The following is a 23,160-nucleotide window of genomic DNA, read 5'->3' on the forward strand; positions in this document are numbered from 1 at the left end:
ATTTGTACACATACCCATGCTGGGTGGGAGAAATATCTCTGTAAATGACAATTTTTTTATTTTTTTTACACACAATTGTCCATTTACAGAGAGATTTCTCCCACCCAGCATGGGTATGTGTAAAAATACACCCCAAAACACATTATACTACTTCTTCTGAGTACGGCGATACCACTTGTGACACTTTTTTGCAACCTAGGTGCGCTAAGGGGCCTAACGTCCTATTCACAGGTCATTTTGAGGCATTTGTTTTCTAGACTACTCCTCAAGGTTTAGGGCCCCTAAAATGCCATGGCAGTATTGGAACCCCACAAGTGACCCCATTTTAGAAAGAAGACACCCCAAGGTATTGGAGTATGGTGAGTTCATAGAAGATTTTTTTTTTGTCACAAGTTAGCGGAAATTGACACTTTGTGAAAAAGAAAACAATACAAATCAATTTCCGCTAACTTGTGACAAAAAATAAAATCTTCTATGAACTCGTCATACACCTACAAGAATACCTTGGGGTGTCTTCTTTCTAAAATGGGGTCACTTGTGGGGTTCCTATACTGCCCTGGCATTTTAGGGGCCCTAAACTGTGAAGAGTAGTCTTGAACCCAAATGTCTCAAAATGACCTGTGAAATCCTAAAGGTACTCATTGGAGTTTGGGCCCCTTAGCGCAGTTAGGCTGCAAAAAAGTGCCACACATGTGGTACTGCCGTGCTCAGAAGAAGTAGTATAATGTGTTTTGTGGTGTATTTTTACATATACCCATGCTGGGTGGGAGAAATATCTCTGTATATGACAAATTTTTGATTTTTTTTTACACACAATTGTCCATTTACAGAAAGTTTTCTCCCACCCAGCATGGGTATGTGTAAAAATACACCCCAAAACACATTATACTACTTCTCCTAAGTACGGAGATATGACATGTGTGACACTTTTTTGCAGCCTAGGTGCGCTAAGGGGCCCAACGCCCTATTCACAGGTCATAGTGAGGCATTTGTTTTCTAGACTACTCCTCACGGTTTAGGGCCCCTAAAATGCCAGGGCAGTATAGGAACCCCACAAGTGACCCCATTTTAGAAAGAAGACACCCCAAGGTATTCCGTTAGAAGTATGGTGAGTTCATAGAAGATTTTATTTTTTGTCACAAGTTAGTGAAAAATGACACTTTGTGAAAAAACAATAAAAATCAATTTCCGCTAACTTTTGACAAAAAATAAAATCTTCTATGAACTCATCATACACCTAACAGAATACCTTGGGGTGTCTTTTTTTCTAAAAAGGGGTCACTTGTGGGGTTCCTATACTGCCCAGGCATTTTACGGGCCCAAAACCGTGAGTAGTCTGGAAACCAAATGTCTCAAAGTGACTGTTCAGGGGTATAAGCATCTGCAAATTTTGATGACAGGTGGTCTATGAGGGGGCGAATTTTGTGGAACCGGTCATAAGCAGGGTTGCCTTTTAGATGACAGGTTGTATTGGGCCTGATCTGATGGACAGGAGGTGATTGATGGTGTGTCTCAGGGGGTGGTAGAGGGGAAAATAGATGCAATCAATGAACTATGGAGGTGATCGGAAGGGGGTCTGAGGGGGATCTGAGGGTTTTGCCGAGTGATCAGGAGCCCACACGGGGCAAATTAGGGCCTGATCTGATGGGTAGGTGGTTAATATAATGCTGGATACACACGGTTCGTTCCCGCACTCGATTCCCGTCGATGCGCCGCTCGATTCCCGTCAATTCGTTTATTTCCGACATGTCCGATTCGCGTTTCGATGGATCGTTAAGTCGATTTTCCATACTTTACATGGCAATCGACCTAAAAATCATCGAAATGCGCTCGGAAATGTTCGGGAATAATCGAGTCGTCGGGAATCGAGCGGCGTATTCGATGCGGGAACGAACCGTGTGTATTCAGCATTAGTCCGCGCATCCTCAGTAGACCAAGCTCTTACACATAATGTCAACATATTGACAATGCCATCTTGCGGCCAAAGTGCTAAGTGCTTCTCACAATGTTTAATAAAGCAATACCAGTAACCTATTAACATTATCCGACACCCACTGCAATACCCTCAGTCATTACTTATAAAGCAGTTTAGGTCAAACTCAATGTTTAAACCTGTGGGGGCAAATGACCCTAGGTTATATATCCACCTGCCCTCTGCCCTGAATATATATCCTTTTGTTTACTGGATTCCCTCCATTTAGGTATCCATTTTTCAATCCCCATAAATTTCAATTTCAGAAGGATCACTTCCATGAAATTTTTTGAAATGGCTGGAGACACTATGTGTGTCAAGCCCTTTCCGGATATTGTAAATGTGCTCATTAATTCTCTTATGCAGTGCCCTTTTTGTACCCTTTCCCTAAACCATGATGGTGAACAAACTTTGTCTTCAGGTCATTTGAGAGTTGTTTTGAAGCCCCATGTTGCTACTCTTCAGAGAAAATTAAGAGGAGGGAAACCTACAATTGACCCCCTTAAATACTCTTTCTCATAATTGAATTCACCTGTGTATGTAGATCAGGGTTCACTGAGCTTACCAAGCCAATTTGAGTTGAGTTGGGAATAATTAGTTCTAAAGGTTTTGGAATGAATGCAATGACAACAGTGCCCACATTTATGCACCTGCCTAATTTTATTTAAACAATTATTGCACACTTACTGTAAATCCAATAAATTTCACTTCTCAAATATCACTGTGTGTGTCTCCTGTATGATATATTTAACTCACATTTTTTATCGTAACAATCAGCGATTTATACAGGAAAATAATGACAATTAACAAGGTTGCCCAAACTTTCGCATCCCACTGTATCTTATTGCTGATGTCTTGGCAAGAATTGAATGAATATCTTCAATGATAACAAAGTAAGTGATAAAAAAGAGAAAGTAACTATTTTCAGAAGTGAGGAGAAAAGCGCTAACCTTTACTTGTTCACCTAGTTACTGTTATTGGTGAAAACAAAGGGAGCAAGGGGAAGTCTCAAGGGAGTTCATAACAGGAAAGCAAGATGCTAAACGTTGTGTCTTTCTATGACATGTATTGCAATACATGGAACCAATATCTCATTTTCACAGTTAATGAGAACTTTTGACAGATCTTTTACAGATCTTAATGATAACTCAGAGGTGCTTATCGTGACTTTAAGACTGCACTGTGTGTACTCCTGTTCGTTATTGCCTAAAGAAGCGGGAATATACCCGCAAAACGCTTTGCACTGTTTGTTGGAGTATATAAATACAATTTCTTGTATCTATATCTACAATATCCTGTTTACTTTGGGGAAGTGCGTCCACCACCGTCTCCCTAAGAATTTTATAACTTTTAGATACATGCTTTTATTCTTTTGGTGCCTCTGTTCTCTCTACATTAATGATAACATAGCTGGTTTTCAGCTCCTGGTATAATTAGTGCTGGCAAAGCATTCACACAGGCGTGCATGAAATAGAGGCGCAGTGAACAAAGGATGGAGGATAAAGCTGAAATCATTATTTTTCGGTAAGGAGTACTAAAATATCAGTTTACAAAGAAACATGGCTTAAAATTAGCAATTATTTCTAAAGTGATTTTTTAATGATTGTAAGTATTCCAAAGCCGTATATTATAGGTGTAATTGTGTATACATCTTACATGTAGTTGAAGAATATTACCGATACTTTACTACTACTAAACCTAACCCTACTCTCGTACAGAACCTCCCTCTACTGATACCTAGCACTAAGACCCCCTTTGGTGATGCCTAACCCTAAGACCCCCATAGTGGTACCTGACCCTTAGACCCCACAAAATTATGTTTCTCAAAACAAATGTAAAAATTATCTCAAAAAGTATTATATAAAGATGTTAAAAAGTTAAAATGATAGTTTACAAAAATTGTCAAAACTAATTTTTGAACTATATTTTTCAAGACAATAATTCTGAAAAGGAAAAATTTTGGCTTGACGGTCACGATGCCTGGCACCCAAATTGCCCAGTTTTACACCAAATATTTAACATTCGAGTGAATGGTGGCACCCGATTTGTCCACTTCTCATATGCACCCAATTTTCCTGCCTCCTTCGCACAGTGTATGCTTCTAGCTGGCTAAAAAGCCCTGTCCTGCAGCTCTATATAAGCCAGGCTCTGCTTATTTTCAGACCGTTTACCATTTTAAAGAGACTCCGTAACAAAAATTGCATCCTGTTTTTTATCATCCTACAAGTTCAAAAAGCTATTCTAATGTGTTCTGGCTTACTGCAGCACTTTATACTATCACTGTCTCTGTAATAAATCAATGTATCTTTCCCCTGTCAGACTTGTCAGCCTGTGTCTGGAAGGCTGCCAAGTTCTTCAGTGTTGTGGTTCTGCTATGAATTCCCCCTTCCAGGCCCCTCTATGCACACTGCCTGTGTATTATTTAGATTAGGACAGCTTCTCCCTTATCTTTTACAAGCTGGATAAATCGTCCTCTGAGCTGGCTGGGCTTTCACATACTGAAGAATTACAGACAAGGGCAAAGCTGTTTGCAGGAAGAAACAAGCAGCCTGAAACTTCAGTGCATGAGAACTGCAGGGGGAAAGAAACACACAAATGATCTCTTGAGATTCAAAAGGAAGGCTGTATACAGCCTGCTTGTGTATGGATGTATTTTCTATGTGTAGACATACTGTACATCAAGCTACTTCCTGTTTTGGTGGCCATTTTGTTTGTTTATAAACAAACTTTTTAAAACTGTTTTTAACCACTTTTAATGCGGCGAGGAGCGGCGAAATTGTGTCAGAGGGTAATAGGAGATGTCCCCTAACGCACTGGTATGTTTACTTTTGTGCGATTTTAACAATACAGATTCTCTTTAAACTGTATGCAAAGGCTGCAGAAAGCAGTAAAAGCCTATCTGAGATTTAAAAATCAATAAAAGCCCCAGATTATAGTACTTCAATATTCACGCAAACTTTGTTTTTCTTAGGTGGATATGTAAAGTATTTTATTTATGTCCGAGTTATTATTCTTAGTGCTAAAAATATGCTTTCATAGCAATCTATTTTTAAACTGGGAATAATGAAACATTATAAACACAGTTTTAATATTTTGGAGCGCCACCTGCTGGTTTAACTAGAAAAGTTTCTTCTTTCACTGCTGATAATATGTTACTATCTGATAATTTTTCATGGGTGTCACAAAGGAAAGAAATTTAGGGAAATACGTTTAACTGTGACACCAACAGCAAATATGTTTTCCAGTATAAAAGGGAGTTACAATTTTTGTTGGGTATTTGTTGCCACTTGCCAATTGTGTCCCTGGTGAGGAAACTTTTAATTTAAGTCCCTTTTTCAGTTGTCACAAAATTTAGGAAGAAAAAAAAATCTCCCTAGTGGAACACTACGAAACCAAAAATGGAATGGTTGTAAGGAATGGGTGAGTTTTTGCTGTCTAGTGTTGCATTGGGGAGATTTTTTTTCTTCCTAATTTAAAATGGAAAAAAATTGCTAGAGTAAACTTTAGGGCCCTTTTACACTTAATCAGTTGCGCTAAGTTAAAACGGAAAGAAAACAGATTTTCAAAGTAATGCCCATGTTTTCCTATGGCACCTTTCACACATTTTAACTAAAATCTTCATCCCAATGCATTGCTATGGAAAAAATGCATACTAATGCATACTAATGCACACTAATGCACACTAACGCACACCAACTGATTAAGTGTAAACGGGGCCTTAGGGTTGTTACACATTGTGCACATTGTGATGCCATCACAATGCAAGGGTGCCAAAAATCGCACTGCGTGTTTGATGTGTGGTGCGACTGTGCAGTGAAAGTATGCTTCACTGCCACTGTAAGGGAGAGGCCACACTTGTGTCTGCACAACACCCTGGTGGTTTTACATGGACAATTCTTTATATTCTGTGTGTGTGTTTATGCAAACTTACCATAAGAATAAATTATATATAATCAGCACAGAAGCCAAAAAACAAAAGATGAGTCTTCAACAAAGAATAAGAGCAGGCAAATCTCCACAACAATAAATATCAGGGTTACAGCACAGCTCTGCAATCGTGGATACCCAGAAAAAGAAAAGAGGCTTATCAGCTGGTGACGAACCACATTATATGGTTGTATCAACGGTTTGGTAGGACATCAGGAAGCAACAGTCCATCCAGGGTCCACCAATTCAGCAATGATTCATCTCACGAATGGATGTCAGTAAACATCATAAAAAACAAACAAACGGCAACTCTAAGTGTAAACCGTTATATATAGAGTTTTCATAAAACAGCATAAAAAATAGCATAAAAGCATAAAAGTTCGATACTCACCACTGAGCTATAGTGCACATTAATTAACTAAATGGTGATGCACCCTATTCTGCATGGAGCAGGAGTGCTTGTGCCATCTGTCTCTGGACTTTGCATGTGCCATCTCATCCCTGACCTACGTGCAATGTTGCAGAAAATGCATTGTCTTAGCATGAGAAATAATGGCCAATCACAGAGGAAGAGAGGTGTAGGAGGGGAAAACAGGAGGGAAAGAGGCTTTAGCCAATCAGGCTGCATTAGTTAAGTCCGAGGGGAAGTAGAGAAGCAAAGGACAACCCAGCATGCCCTGCAACTTCCTTTTTGTGTACCAAATTTTGTGTGTACCAAACCAGGGAATGATCATTTATCAACAAGTAAAATAATAGTGATTTTAACTTTTGGATTGCCTGGTTAGCATCCTTATTACTTAATATTAGAAATGATATACTGCGCTCCAATGGGAAAAACAGTTCACAGTTGTAAGGGGATTGCAGCGATGAAAAAAGTCACTCCACCTTTACACAAATAGTAATCACACCAGTCACTGCGCTCACTAGTACCCTGTAAAGACAATTAAAAAGCTCACATAGTGCCCAGTATTGCTTTCAACAAGCTACAACAGACACCCTGTGTCGCACTCCAGGGGGTAGTGCCACCACCTTAGATAGGGATAATAACGTAGCTCCCCCTTTGTGGGTGTGGGTGCAAAACTGTTTTAGCTAGACATCAGTCAGCGTTCTCCAGCCCTTGAATGAGTCACGAGGTGTGACGAAACGCGTAGGGCGGAGTCGCGCTGACGTCATTGTAGGAAGCAGGAGGGACGGGCTGGCTGTGCTGCTCTACAGTACCCGCAGTGGGAGCTGGAAGTACAGTCTGTGAACCTGCATATGCTGAAACTCTTTTAATAAACGGAATTACTCTATCCACCGGATCTTCTTGGCTGGCCAAAGATTTTGTATGATATGCTGTGATTCAAGACGCGCATCTGGTGAATGCACCCACAAAGGGGAGCTACGTTATTATCCCTATCTAAGGTGGTGGCACTACCCCCTGGAGTGCGACACAGGGTGTCTGTTGTAGCTTGTTGAAAGCAATACTGGGCACTATGTGTGCTTTTTAATTGTTTTTACAGGGTACTAGTGAGCGCAGTGACTGGTGTGATTACCATCCTTATTACTTGTTTACCAGATAAAAATAAAGAATTAATTTTTGATTTTATGCCCGACAGTTACACTTTAAAGACCTCATCCTGAAGGGAGGGTTTGACATAAGAGCTGACGGCCCTCGCTGAAAAAGGAGAAAGTCCAACCCTCTTACAGAAGATAAGAAATCTGGCAGAACACATTTTTCCCGCGCACGTGAGTCCTATCACCTGATGGACCGCACACCTTTAATTTAATGGGGCACCACGAGTCTGCAGATATGAGACATGAGTGTTATTACATGAGTATTATTACAGTGATACTTCAAACCTGTATTACTCCTGATTTAGAAGGTCTGGTTTGTCTGAAAATGTCTCAGAATGGGTGTCAGGCTGAGCACAACAACCTCTGCAAAGGTGGGCAACCTAGTAACCTCCTCACCCATGAAATATGATGCAATGTGGCTCTAAAAGCTAAGCTAATTAATTCACTACTGGCATAGCAGAGAAAGTTTAATTGTCAGCTCTAGCTGCTTGTGACAGATATCTGTAATGATGTATTTGATTATAAAATATAGTGAATGCACCACAGTTACTACTAGAGGTGTGGAGACAGAATAATGCCTCACCCCACCTATTCCTATTCATTTTGGATCCATCCCCATACCTGGAGGTATGGTGAGCTTGTCCAAAATGAACAGGGATAAGTGGTGATTGCACAAGATTCTGCCTCCTTGCAAATATCTAGTAACTAGTTTCACATAGCCATGCAGAGACAAAGCCAGCATGTGCGTAGGGCAATAGCAGTTGTGCCGGTTTTTCCACTAGTATTAGGATTACTGGAAATAAATGAACATGCAGAGTTTTAAAAAAGCTTTGGCACAGAGGCGGTAAACTTGGCCAATCAAAACTGAACGAGTGTACCAGGCTTAAAGGGATACTGTAGGGGGTCGTGGGAAAATGAGTTGAACTTACCCGGGCTTCTAATGGTCCCCCGCAGACATCCTGTGCCTGTGCAGCCACTCACAGATGCTCCAGCCCCGCCTCCGGTTCACTTCTGGAATTTCAGGCTTTAAAGTCTGAAAACCACTGCGCCTGTGTTGTCGTGTTCTCGCTTCCCCTGATGTCACCAGGAGCGCATGCCGCAGGCATAGATCATACTGGGCCTGCGCAGTACACTTCTGGTGACATCAGTGGGAGCGAGGACACGGCAACGCAGGCACAGTGGTTTTCAGACTTTAAAGTCTGAAATTCCAGAAGTGAACCAGAGGCGGGGCCGGAGCATTGGGGAGTGGCTGCGCGGGCACAGGATGCCTGCGGGGGACCATTAGAAGCCCCGGGTAACTTCAACTAATATTCCCCCGACCCCCCTACGGTGTCCCTTTAAGGGGTGAAGGAACATAGTGTAAAGTAGTCAGGCAAGATGGTTTCAAGGTTATGCTATGTAAGGTATAGCTAATAGTATTTGTAGACTGTCCCTATTCAGTGTGCATGGAGAAGGCGGCCCCATACAAAGATTTGCAGGGGGGCCCAGTGATTTCTAGTTACGCCCCTGCCTGTGTCTCTAATACTTTTAGCCACAGCCCCTCAACAAGCATGCAGATCAGTTGCTCTGACTGAAGTCAGACTGGATTAGCTGCATGTTTGTTTCAGGTGTGTGATTCAGCCACTACTGCAGCCAAAGAGATCAGCAAGACTGACAAGCAACTGTTATTGTTTAAAAGGAAACATCCATATCCCTCTCAGTTAAGGTTCCCTTTAAATGAGTCTGCATGACTGAGAAATAAGCTTTCTGTAAACAGTTGCACGTTCCAGCACCACTGTAAGATTACGAGTTCAGGCGACATGTGTTACTAGAGTTATGTCATCATCATCAGTGCATTGGCCGCCTGCCAAGTCTGTGAGTTTCACAGAGAACTACAATCCTGTTTTATTTTTAAATTTATTACCCCATGGAAAGGGAAACAGAGAAAGGGATTCCCACTCGCGTACCTCCACCCCCTGCCTTCTGCACGTATAAAACTGTCCATCCCTCATTACTTAGCTACACTTCTGAAACAAACACTATTCTGCAGTTTTACATCTCACTCACTTAGAGAATGGATTCTGATAAATATGAAATGGAACCATTAGGAGGAGAGAGAGCAAGTCCACAATATACCTCCAAAAGACCAAATTTCTGCACCTGGTTCATATGGTCTGCGCTATTCTTACTACTGGCTTCGGGAATGTTCTCTTTCTGCTATTTTTCACATCATTTTCATTCAGTGAGTAGACATGCATTTTGTGGATACTGCTTCATTATATTTTCTATCATTTATTGTTATGTTTTTTAGTTGGAAATTCCACTTTTATTGTAAAAATTGTCATGGATATTGTTGCCTAAGAGTGCATACACACATGCCATTTTGATTGGCCAATCACTGACCAATTTTACCACCTCCATGCAGTATGAGGACCAACAGATTGTAAATACTATGTACAGATAGTGCAGGTAAGCTCTCATACTACAATGGTAAGATTGGCAAAACATTGGCCAATCAAAATTGGATGTGTATATGCACCCTAAATCTATTTGTGGTGTAATGTTATTGCACATGTATTTCTATTTCAATCTGCATCTAAAGCCTGGTACACACTTCCAATTTTGATTGGCCAATCACTGACTACATGAAGGTGGTGAAATTGGTTAGTGATTGGCCAACCATAATTGAAAGTGTGTACCAGGCTTATGAATTCCAAAATGTAAGCTCAAATTGCTCTTCTTTGCAGCTTTAAGGTGCGTACACACATCCAATTTTGATTGGCCAAAGACTGGCCAAATTTACCACTTTCATGTAATACGAGAGCTTACCTACACAATCTGTTCATAGTATATTATAAACCTGTTAGCCCTCACACTACATGGAAGGGATACAATTATGACCTATCAAAATTGGATGTGTGTAAGCACCCTAAGGCCTAGTACACACACCCAATTTTGATTAGCCAATGACTGGCCTAATTTTGCCACCTCCGTGCAGGCCTGGTCCGCCCATGATGCCAAGTGAGGCGACTTCCTCAGGCGGCAGAATTCTGGGGTCAGCACCAGGCAGAAACAGGAATTGAAGAGAGTGCCTGGCCAACCTTCACTGGGGGCAACTGTATGAAGCTACCTATACTAAGGGCAACTGTACCAGCTACCTATACTGGGGGCACTATTACCTGGCTACCTACCTGTACTGAGGGTGTTTTTTGGGTGCTCACTTCAGCTATAACATGCGGTGCTAATTGTCAGGTGCTGTCAGATCATTCCAATTCGGGGGGAGGGGGGGGGGCGCATCCTCACAAGTTTGCCTCAGGCATCAAAAAGTCTAGAGCCGGGCCTGCCTCCATGTAGTATGAAGGCCAACAGATTTTGTTTTGAATACTGCAAGCAGATAGTGCAGGTAAGCTTTCATACTACATAAAGGTGGTGAAATTGGCCAATCATTGACCCATTTAAAATGGGTGTTTGTACCAGGCTTTGGCAACAGTGCTATGGCCTTGAGACTTTCCAGACATTCCCACCTGTCTGTAGGAATAATTAGCTGCATAGGGCAGAAGGTTCAAGCTTGTGTTACTCATTTTTCAGCGCCTGCACTGACCGACACACCTCTGACTTATCAACTGCCTGGAAGGCAACATTTTGTTTGCATGTGTTTTGTATCTACACAACAGCACAGTAGTCAAGCTGAAAGAACATTTGCAATGAATGCTTGCAATATACAGTATAGAGCCAAGGTTTTCTTTCTCAACAAAAATCTAATCTGCTTTTAAAGTCTGCAGCTTAAATTATTAATATAATTAGCAACCAGTAGTATCCAGGGTTCAATGATTTGCATCTGTCAATGGCTTAATCATGCAGATCTTAATAGGCTGCCCCACTTCCTTAATGCTCAATTAGCTGGATTTCCCCAGAAGTCATGTTGTTGGCTGCTGTTGAACAATTACAATCAGGTCAGCCAGATGTTTATAAGTGCAGTCTGGATGAGATGTTCATGAGGTCAGCAAATGTCTTATTGGCTAGGAGGGGTATATAAGGCTTTTAGACTGGTTTTAAAGCTGTGTTAAAACGACATGATGTACCGTATATTATAAAAGCAGGTGTTGGAATGGCCTTGAAAGAGACTTATTTGGATGGTTATCTCTGTTGGGTGTGGTGACTTTTTGAATATATGTTTATGGATTTCATTGATATTTAAGCCAAAAATGTATCTTTCGGCTAAATCACCTCTTTCACACAGAGGTGCTCCCCCTCCTAGCTGTTGGCCATCAGTGCCATTCTGCTGCTATTAAAATGCAACCAAATGGCAGCGTTTGTAACCCCACAGGTGTAAATGTTTGAGATGTGACTCCATGGGAAGGGGACACCTCTTCACTGCCCATGCAGAGCGCCAGCAAGTGCCCAGCCAATGCATGGGAGAAGCTGGCAGGTGGGGGATTCACTACCTTCAGCCCCCCCCCCCCCCCATGTAAATGAGGCCTAAAGATGGCTACACACCATACAATTAAAAGATCCAATTTTACATCAATTCAATAAATATGAGCGGTGGTACAGAAAAAACTAGTTTTTTTTTAATTCTTTTGAGAAATCTGATCAAATTTCATGTTTTCATTTGATAAAAGAAGATCGGGAGTGTTAAGATTTCCTGATCAATTTATACGAAAATTGAATTGTGATTGACAATTACTCGATGTACAGACCCAGGCAATTTTTGCTGAGTTTTCAATCATTTTTATCATAATTGAGGAAAAAATGTGTGTGCTACATTTCAAACAAATGTTTGAAATGTTATGCTAGGTACACACCATACAATTTTTTGTTAGATAGATGGTTCGATAGGTAATTTCCAACATGTCCGATCTTATTTTCGATAGTTTTTCTGATCCATTTCTCATACAAGTGAATGGAAACACATAAGAAAAGATAACAGGATCAAATCGGAAATCGATCGGAAAATCGAATCGGAAATCAATCGGACGGAAAATCGACCGAAAAAACGCATCGTGTGTACCCAGCATTGGAATCAGTCAGAAAAACTGATTGCAATTCTTGAATTGAAAAGATATTTAAAAAATTGTATGGTGTGTGGCCACCTTTAGTCTTGGATATAGAATTAGGAAGAAATTGTTGATGATGCTGTCTGGATTTTCTTGGCATTTTCTCTCACTTTCTTCGTGTTCTTTTTTTGTTGTATTATATTCTTCCCAAACTTAAAAAGAAACATTTGTCTGCAGCTCTGTTTTAAAATCACATAATATTTTATAACTCACAGACACATAGGTGCCAAGTTATCACTCTTTAAACATTTGATCAAATCTGGTACAGAATTCTTGATCCGGGCATCTACTCCAGTTTTCTTTGCACTGGATGTGGTAGATCTACCCCAGAGGTTCCAGCTCCATCAGCCTTTCATGGCCAATTCCAACTAGGGCACTGAAGAGGCAAAGCAAATTCAGGAGATCAGGTGGGGAAAGTCTACCAATTAAGCCCCTCCCTATTCTGACATTTAGAACACTAAATGGGAAAGTCCAGACTTTAGAGTCCACCAGCTAAAGCTGAAACGTCATTGTTTATAATGTGAACTCATGTAAATTCCCACAAGCCAGTACTGTTTTTTTCTGTCACAAGGCAGTGGAGTAATACAATTTTGTAGTGGTAGCAATTACGGTATATCAGGTATGGATGCTATTTTATTCACTACACGTTTCCAACTTAGTTTACTTTGGTAACCACGTTTACTGTCATTGCAGATGAACAATGACTCGTGTCATGCGCAGGCAAGCTTTGGTAAGTGTTCCTTCTTATTTCCTTTATGTTCATGGCAATTCTTGTGCAAAATGTGCAGTAGCTTCCAAGTGTGCTCATTTCTCTTTTAAGATAGCTTGCTGATGGTGAGGTGCAGCAAAGTTCCACACTTAGGATCTTTTCACACTACATGCAGGACCGGATTAATAGTTGGTGTGCCCCTAGGCCAAGTATGTTGGGACTCCCCTTTCCTGTGCAGCAGTATCCCTTCCTTTCCATGTACAGCCCCCTCTTCCATGTGGATCATCCATGTATGCAGCCCTTCTCTTTCATGAACATCTCCCTTGGGCATCAGTTTCCCTTTTTCATGTGTTGCTCCACATTTTCAGCCTTCCTTTTATATGTAGCAACCCCTCTTTCATGTTCAGGTTCCCCCTCGGGCTGCAGCTGCCCAACGCCCAGGCCTTTGTGGTCTTTCCTGAAATCCAGCCTTGACTACATGCATTGCATTGCAACAGACAATATAATCGCACTGCCACACAATACAATAATATTCCAGTGGCACTTCCATGCTAAGGCCCGGTTCACATTAGCGGTGGCCGTCCGGAATCGCCGTGCCGGAGCCGGACCGCTTGCAGAACGGACGGAACGGACGCACGGCAATAGCAATGAAAGCCTATGCGTCCGTTCACATGCGTCCGTTCTGCCGGACCGGAGCCGGACCGGATCCGGACTCCGGCGTCCGTTCCAACATGCGCTATTTTTTGGTCCGGCTCCTCCGGCAGCCGTATCCGGGGCGGAGCCGGACTGCACCATCCGGCCAATGGAAACCAATGAGAACCGGAGAGCGCACAACACACTGGCTACAAAAACCGGACGTTCTACCCCACTTCCTATGCATTTTGGATGGGGACCACATGGGCCCAGCGTTCAGGTGGGGCAGCAGCGATTTCATGCTGGAGCTCTAGGCAGCAACATGTCTGATTAGTCTGATAACGAGGAGGCGAACAACAGAGAATTCCCAGGTATACGAGTAAAAAATGCCTGGATCCATGGTCCCAACTGCAGTCTCTGTATCCACGGATGGTCTCCACACGTCCACCTGTCTCCAACAATGACCCCAGACCCTTCTGCTGACCTCCCAGACCCCAGGTAATAACAGGTTGTTATCTCCTTAAGAAACCGGATCCGGACCGCAACCGTGTTCACACCGCACGGAAACCGGATGCAAACGGACCGGATCCGGACCGGATCCGGATAGGAACCGTACGGATCAGGTCCGGTCCGGATACGGTGCGGTCCGGACATCCGGTGCGGTTTTGACAAAACCGCAAGTGTGAACGGGGCCTAACAGTTGTGGTATAAGCATGTGTCTATGGACTGTATGCATTGCATTGCAACGGTTAAAGATATACTGTAGGGGGGTCGGGGGAAAATGAGTTGAACTTACCCGTGGCTTCTAATGGTCCCCCACAGACATCCTGTGCCCGCGCAGCCGCTCACCGATGCTACGGCCCCGCCTCCAGTTCACTTCTGGAATTTCAGACTTTAAAGTCTGAAAACCACTGCGCCTGGGTTGCCGTGTCCCCGCTAACGCTGATGTCACCAGGAGCGTACTGCACAGCCACAGACCATACTGGGCCTGCGCAGTGCTCTCCTGGTGACATCAGCGGAAGCGAGGATCCGGCAATGCAGGCGCAGTGGTTTTCAGACTTTAAAGTCTGAAATTCCAGAAGTGAACTGGAGGCGGGGCCGAAACATCGGTGAGCGGATGCGCGGGCACAGGATGTCTGCGGGGGACCATTAGAAGCCCCTGGTAAGTTCAACTCATTTTCCCCCGACCCCCCTACAGTATCCCTTTAACTACAATGCCACTTTTCAACACTGTTGCAATCCTATTTTACAGGATGTGCACCGCAAAGTATATAGTTAAATATATATATATATATATATATATATATATATATATATATATATATATATATATATATATTTGCACCTGGTTGGAGATTTAAAATGTACAGAATGAAAGTCAGTGTACGCCTTCTGGAAAAGATAGAATATAATATTTTTGATGAAATAAAAGCGAGATTGGGTAAAACTAGGGCATTTTCAATAGTATTTGATAAACATATCCATTGGGCTGGGCATTGATTGGTAATCCCCATTCTTATTACAATGCCAACAGTAGAGGGGGTCTCAGGTTGCAGAATTGTGCAGTTTTTGGTGGTGACAGGGACCCCACTCACCGTCGCCCGTCTGTCCCTGCTACCTTTCATGTAATAGGCATGCCAGCGTCAGACCTCCGATCAGAAGGCAATCTGTGGACATCGTGGTGCATATGCGGAAGTGACATATGACGTCACATATCAGTGCGGTGTCCGTGAAGGGACTAGCGCCCGCTTCTCTGGTCGTTGCTAGATCGGAGGTCTGATGCTGGCTGCAGGCACGCTGCCTGTTAAATGATATGTAGCGGGGATGGGAAGGGGTAGGCAGCTGATGGCCAAGTGGGGGCGACTGCCCTATTTTGCCCCTATGTGCGGATGCCCATGGTGGCAGAACAGATAAATGATCAATGTCAAGAACAAACAGGTTATTTACCTGATCTGCCACTAATTTACTTGTGTGCATCGCCCTTTATGACATCACTCCCTTTGAATGATACAATACGTGGATGTAATTAAAGCATCCGGTGCTTTCAGTTTTCACTATTAGACAAGCCAATTCATGATTCACACTGATGCTGCAATCCTTCTTATCTGTAAATATACAAGAACTGACATCCTTTAATTGAGATTATGTGCGTGTCCCAGATCTCACCTCTTACCCCAAGTACAGAATGTGGTTAGGCCACATGAGTAGTTTAGGAACATTACATTGCAAACAGATTTACTGACAGCGTACAGCAATGCCATATGGAATCCTCCTGACCAGCAGCTCTTTCACCCACTGCAAAAAAAAAGAAATCGTTATTGTTTATGCCTTTGGTCTCTGTAAATCAATTTCAAACTGGCTGTGTGTTAAAAAATCAAAAAGACGTTCTCTACAACTCCAAACTGTACTTTGACATTTTCAAAGGGAAGCCTGGCTGTGCTTCTCAAGTTATTGCATCACTGGCTAGACAAAAGGGCGAGCCTGCTAAACTAGGAAACTGAAAACTCTTTACCCTTATGCTAAAAAAGAAAAAAACACATTTGTTTGTCTTGCATTCGTAAGATGCCCATACACTACTCGACATGGCAGCCGATCGACCGTCCAATTCGATATTTGATCATTATAATCAAATCAGATGAAAATCGGTGCCACCAAAAGCATGCCCAATTGACAATGAATTTCGGGATGAAATTGATCGCATGTATCGATCAGACATGCTGCAAAATCTCAGGCTAACTTGCTGGATCAGGTGTGCAGCATTAACGGTGTGCAATATCGGGGCAAGCAACAGACATGACGGAACCCCCGGAGCTGTCCCCCCTAGAGTAATATAAGTAACCACTGCCTCCGTCTCCAGACTCTTCCTCACACACATGCCATGTGGTTGCTGACATCACACATGCACCCAAGTGCCATACGCAGCAACCATGTGTGGCGCGCGTGTGTGTGAGGAAGAGTTGCGGAGATGTAGACAACAGCGGACACTGACAGGTAAAGTATTCATGCTCTGGCACTGGGGGGACAGCGGCCGAGGCCACTACGAGGCAGTGTCACTAGGTCTATTCTTAAAAGATTTCATGCTGAAATCAATCGTGTGGGATATGGTGTCTGTGGGATATGGTGGCCACAGATCTTTTTCTGTTCAGTTCCAATCAGCGAGAGATCAGTCTCTTGGTCAACTGGCTGCCAAAATCGCTAGATACATGGACCTTAAGGCCTCTTACACAGTGCGATGTTAAAGTCGCACGTTAGAAAATGTTCCAACACAGACTAACGCACAGCAATACAAAGTCTGTGCGACGTGCACACATTGCGTTGTGTGTAACGTGTAGCAATATTGAGACAGTGCTGCATGCTGTGCGTTTAGCAATACATTTGCTGCGTTATGTGTGTTGCACATGCTCGGTAATATATATATATATATTTTTACATGTAACGCATGCACCGTTTTCATTCCATCACTGTGCGTCGAAAACTGCGCACCGAACGCAGGGCTAAATAATGTACTATGATGTCCAAGTTATAGTCTTTCAATGCGTTGCATTAGGGGCACGCTATGCGACCTTAACGTCGCATCAAACGCAACGTCCCTCTGTGAAAGAGGCCTTAAAGAGACACTGAAGCGAAAAAAAATATGATATAGTGAATTGGTTGTGTACTATGAATAATTACTAGAAGATTAGCAGCAAAGAAAATATTCTCATATTTTTATTTTCAGGTATATAGTGTTTTTTCTAACATTGCATCATTCTATAATATGTGCAGATTACACAACACTCAGCATTCAAAATGATTCTTTCAGAGCAGTCTGTGAACTAATGACCTCTCCTCTGGCAGAAAAAAAGAAAACAGTTGAGATAATAAAAGTCAGATAACAGCCCTCTCCACGACTTTGAAAGTCGTAGAGCTTAATGGCTTGTTTGCATAGAGATAACAACTGGAGTTTCTTAACTCTTCCTGTACTGGAAACAATTAGACTGATGTATCCAGGGCCGGTGTAAGCAACAATGGGGCCCCAGGGCAAAATAAACCTGGGGGGCCTCCCCAACATATACCCCGGAACAAAAATCGGCATTAAGAGACCTTTTTTGCAGCTGGTATAGTCAGGGTGTGAAGCCCCAATCGGTCGGAGCTCCACATTCTGGCTATCCCAGCCTGCATGGGGGACAAGGGGTTAAAAAGTTTCAGGAGGGGGGACCCCACAATTTTTTTTTTAAATTCCCACACTCTAAACATAAAAAAAAAAATAAAATTGGGAAAATAGGAAAACATGCCAGGGATCTGTATAGCGATCCCTGGCCAAAGCGCTGCGGCTGCGTATAGACCCCCTGGAAACCCCGTCAGGAAATTTATTGCGCTTTCGTTTGATGCATGTAAAATTACACTACCGTTAGGTTTGCTACTAAAAGTGACATTTACCGCATTTAAAAGTATACTTTTTTTCCTTCGAAAATTTAAAATCGATTTTCTCAAAAACTATAATGTCTTTTTGAAAAATTGTTTTTTCCTCTTATTCCTAATGATCTCCTTAACATATCCTGCAAATTTATGGTTTCTAGCATTTAAGGTGGATTTGCTATTAACCATTAAAGTCGGCAGGTTTTTAAATGTGTTTTTTTTTCCTTTGAAACTTTAAAATCGATTTTCTCAAAAACTATAAGGCCAATTTTGAAAAAAATTTTTTCCTTTTGTAGCCACTGGGGGCCCCTACAAGCTCTGGGGCCCTGGGGCAGCTGCCTCCTTTGTCTTAATGGTAGCGCCGGCCCTGGATGTATCTGATCTTAATGTTTTATTTCTTAGCTGTACTACACATACAAATCATAATATCATAATTTTTTTTTTCGCTTCAGTGTCTCTTTAAGCATCAAAGAATTGTTCCCTTGTGGGCAATTTTTTTGGTGCAGCAGCAGTGCTGATTACCTTCAAGCACTTGTATCTTGGAAACAGCACGAAGAGTTTAGGTTTAGGTGACTTGAAGTTTAGTTCATCATTTGGAAAAAAAATCACTAAAGCTAAACTTCATCTTAGTAGCTTTCAGGCTTTTGCTGAGCAGCTCTAGTTTATCAGTTAAATTTCACATGTATTGGTAGCTTTCAGGTTTTTGGCGAGCGGCTCTAGGAAACTTTCCTCAGCCTCTGGCTCTTCCCATTACCCCGATCTCTTGCTTTCCACCCTTAATTACAGGTCTCTTCATCACTCATCTATCTGATAGCCTCATAACTGTTGAACCATAAATCCCAGCTTGGCAGTCAGAGGATATTGTACCCCTCCCTGATGCTCAACCACAAATGACAACATGACAGGCAGCTGCAGGTTATATAATATCCCTATGATGCTGAATGTAGCGCACCCGTAGGTGTAGCTGTGTTAGATGGGCCCTGCTCTTGTCCAACTTCGGGGACACCCACACCCTCCAGTGATACACATAAACCAGCAGTATAATGCTAAGCAATTTTATAACCCAGTAATAAAGATAAAATGAACCATTTAATTTCTAGCAACATGTTCTAACAGATAACTCATTGCATCTGAACTCACAGTTATGGCAATAATGGAATACCAACAGTTGCTCGCAAAGGAATGGAATAGAGAATAACACCTCCAAAGTCCCTGGAAAGGGTTTGTCCCAAAGAAGCACCAGAAAATGCAGAGATGTCAAATCCCCTAAAAATCAGAGTAAATCAAAAGTGCACTTTAAATGGCAAATGTATAAACAGTCTGCTTTAATCAAACTCAGATAAACATTTAAAGGAAACCAGAGCTGAATAAAAGAAAAAAATTATACATACATGGGGCTTCCTCCAGCCCCATTGGCTCGGATTGCTCTCACGCTGCCATCCTCCGCTGTCTGCAGCTCCAATACCAGGCCCAGTCACTTCTGTCAGTCTGATGTAAGAGAAGTGCGCTCTTTGTGTATTTCTCCAGCAGCCACTGGAAATATATGTAGAGGACGCACTTCTCCTGCGTAGATTAGCCCCGACTGGCTGAAGTGACTGGACCTGGTATCGGAGCTGCAGACAGCGGAGGACACGACGTAGGAGTGACTTGAGCATATGGGGCTGGAGGAAGCTCCATGTATGTATACAACTTTTTCTTTTATTCAGCTTTGGTACACTTTAAGTTAATTTCTTTAAACATTGGCCAATGTTAATCAAAGTAGTGGGCTGGCAGTTGGAGTTCATATATGAAACAGCAAGAAGATGACACAAGCTGGATTATTAGATATATATGATAAATGATCCTCTTCTGATAGGCCTAGATACCTCAGAGCAGATTGTTATGCCAATATGACAGTTTTTGTCTCCAGTCCTAACCAGAAACTGCGTTGCATAAGACCTTGGCAGTGGTGACCATGCGAAAGTCACAATCCAACAGGAATCACTCACTCAAAGCTGGCCCTGAACCTGCAGGGCTGCAATGCAGGCACTGGCAGATGATAAGACACACAAAGTCACTATCAGCTGATTGCTGTAGTAATAAAGTAGCTTGCTTACATTTCCTTCAGATGAGGCAGAATGAAGCAGCCATGCGAAGTAGTCTGTCACACTCCTTCAGAAAGGATGCAGTCACAGGACACTGTGGAGAAAGAATTTCAGCTCCCAGACAGCTCAGTTCTGTGTGGAACACTGTGTAATCCCTCATATCTCTCTCCAGCTTCCTCTGGTTCTCTCTCTCTTCTCAGGCTCCTCTCCCCGTTCTCTATCAGTTCTTTCTGCCCTCAGCTCACTCAGCCCAGTTTCTAGCAAATTCTCTGAGCTAAGACTTTCTCTCATTGGCTACAAAATTCCACAGTATAAAAGCTGCTCTCCTACTTCCACAGTATAAAAGCTGCTCTTCTATTGGTGAGAGGAATTCTCCACCTAGATGTAGGAGAGAAAACTGCAAACAGCAAACTATGTAATTAACTGTCTCAGAACTGATTTCATACAACTACAAATCCCAGATATCATTACACAGAGAATATACTTTATCCTAATCCTAACATTTTTATAGCACTTTTCTTCTGTTGGACTCAAAGCACTCATAAGCTGCAGACACTAAGGGCCCACTCAAGGGGCCACGCTGCAGTGTTAGAGATTCTTGCCAAAGGTCTTCTTACTGAATAGATGCTGACTCTAGCTAGGAATCAAACTCTGGTCTCAAATATCAAAGGCAGAGCCCTTAACCAGTACACTATCCAGCCACTTTGTACAGGTACTCAATAGCCATGCTGGCAGGATGGCTACATGAAGTACAACTCCCCAATGGCATACAGAGGATAGTATAGCCTGATGTTTGTGCTGATCTACAACTTCTACCATGGCAAGTAGACATATTGTAGAAGCTAACCACTGGTGCTGAATAATAAGTCCTAGCATGTAGATACAGGAACAGGATATCATAGCCTATTGTTGGTTCAACACCATAATTCCCAGCTTGCAATTTAAAGACATAATAGCCCCAATTGTTGATGAATACCCAGCATGACACGGTTTAAGGGACAAAAAACAGTGAAAAAAATATGCTAAATATCCTAAACCTGGTGCATCCATTGTGCAGTAACGTCTTGTGAAGCTATTTCTCCCCCCCCCCTCCCCCCTGCCCTGCTCTGCTCCCTGGGGCCCTTCCAGCTACTCTAATCTCCAAAAGTTATGGCAGGCACAGTCAGCAAGCTTGTTATGTGCCTTAGTAAATCACCCATTTTTACTTGAATGTCATCTGTTTTCCCTCCATCCCTCTAGTTGCAGCTTAACAAAAGGCTGGGGACACAGAACACAGGCCTAACTAACGCTTTCCCTATCCGCAGCACACTCTCCTGGCTCTGCCTAGCACAGAATCCAAACACAGACTGCAAAATGGCTGCTGTGCTAGCTTTCTGATAGGTGGGGGGGTCCAGGTGGAAGGGATAGCTGATTGGCTGCCATGTGTCTGTTGACTCTTGGGTGAGTGGTCAAAGTTTGGCTCATTATAATGTATAGGGGGCGCATTTTTTCCCCGCAAACTATTTGCCGGCAGAACAGTTTGGGCCATCTTTAACTTAGAGAGTTCAGTGATTAGCCCCAATGACAGAGCCTTGGTCCCACCCTCCAGAACATCGGCACCTGTGAAATACAAACTGCACAAGCAAGTGTAAAAACACATAGATGAGTGAGAGGGGCGGTAAAGAAAGCAAGTGAAAAGAACACAAAGCCATGATTGGCAGGTATGATGACACCTTGACATCAGTCTGAATGTATTATTTGGAAAATAAGGCATCAAAAAAGACGGTAATCCCTTCAGGGACTTGCAACAGGAGTTTGCTCTTGTAAAACATAATGAAAAGGCTTTATTACGCATACAGTTCCTGAATAAATTAATTTTTCTGTAGTCTGTGTGCGTTTAAACGATACCTGAGGTGACATGATGAGATAGACATGGATATGTACAGTGCCTAGCACACAAATAACTATGCTGTGTTCCTTTTTTTTTCTCTGCCTGAAAGAGAATATTAGGTATGTAAGTGGCTGACTCAATCCTGTCAGGAAGTGACTGCACTGTGACCTTCACTGATAAGAAATTACAACTATAAAACACTTTCCCAGCAGAAAATGGCTTCTGAGAGAAGGAAAGAGATGAAAAGGTTCAATAGTTCATAGATTTTAGCTCTGGCATACTTCAATGAATGTGTCATTGAGCAAAAACAATAAAACTGTTAAAACTTCAGAAGTAGATTTAAAGGGAAACTGAAGTAAAAGGAAATAAATATTGCAGCCTCCATATACCTCTCTCTTCAGTTCCCCTTTAAAGGAATCGTCAGGCAAAAAATAAAAAATCAGCGACGTCCTGATCCCGAACTGGGACAAAAGGATCCTACGGTCCCCGCCGAGGCTCCGTTTCAGTTTAGCCAATTTAGGCATCGTTCATACTATATGCACTGTCGTGCGCATTTCGGCAGCGCGTACAGTATATGATCAGCAAGGACATGAGAAGTGCATAGAGAGCACACCTGACGTTCAGACTATGCATGCTGCGCAGCAGTGCGAAGTGCAATCGCACTGCTGCTCCCATTTTTGCCAAAGCGTATTGCTGATGCCATTCACTGTTATGAATGGGGTCAGCAGCGCAATGCACGGCCACGTGGATGGCGTGCGATCGGGTTTGCTTGCGTCCCGAGCGCACGGCCATACGCGTTGCCTAATGTGAACGAGGCCTACAAGTCCACGCCCGCTGCATCTGCGCAGCCCTGGTCGGGCGTCCTTGTTTGCGCTCCCATTGCCAGGAGTGTCCTGCGCAGGTGCAGTACGCGGAAACCTCATACACCGCCTTCACAGGACACTCCTAGCAAAGTGAGCGGGAGCGAGGACACG

The 23,160-nt window shown here is 42.7% G+C and overlaps 1 long non-coding RNA gene across 1 annotated transcript in view; it reads left to right on the top strand.

Annotated features, from left to right (window-relative positions):
• The first annotated feature begins 9,512 nt into the window (after positions 1-9,512).
• LOC137522547 (uncharacterized) overlaps positions 9,513-23,160 on the top strand; it is a 34,368-nt gene continuing 20,720 nt past the window's right edge. Inside the window, exons 1-2 of the long non-coding RNA XR_011022330.1 lie at positions 9,513-9,677; positions 13,186-13,222. This is a non-coding gene — a long non-coding RNA (uncharacterized lncRNA). The remainder of the gene's footprint in view (positions 9,678-13,185; positions 13,223-23,160) is intronic.

The sequence above is a fragment of the Hyperolius riggenbachi genome, chromosome 6, assembly GCF_040937935.1.
Source record: "Hyperolius riggenbachi isolate aHypRig1 chromosome 6, aHypRig1.pri, whole genome shotgun sequence".
Lineage (NCBI taxonomy): Eukaryota > Metazoa > Chordata > Amphibia > Anura > Hyperoliidae > Hyperolius > Hyperolius riggenbachi.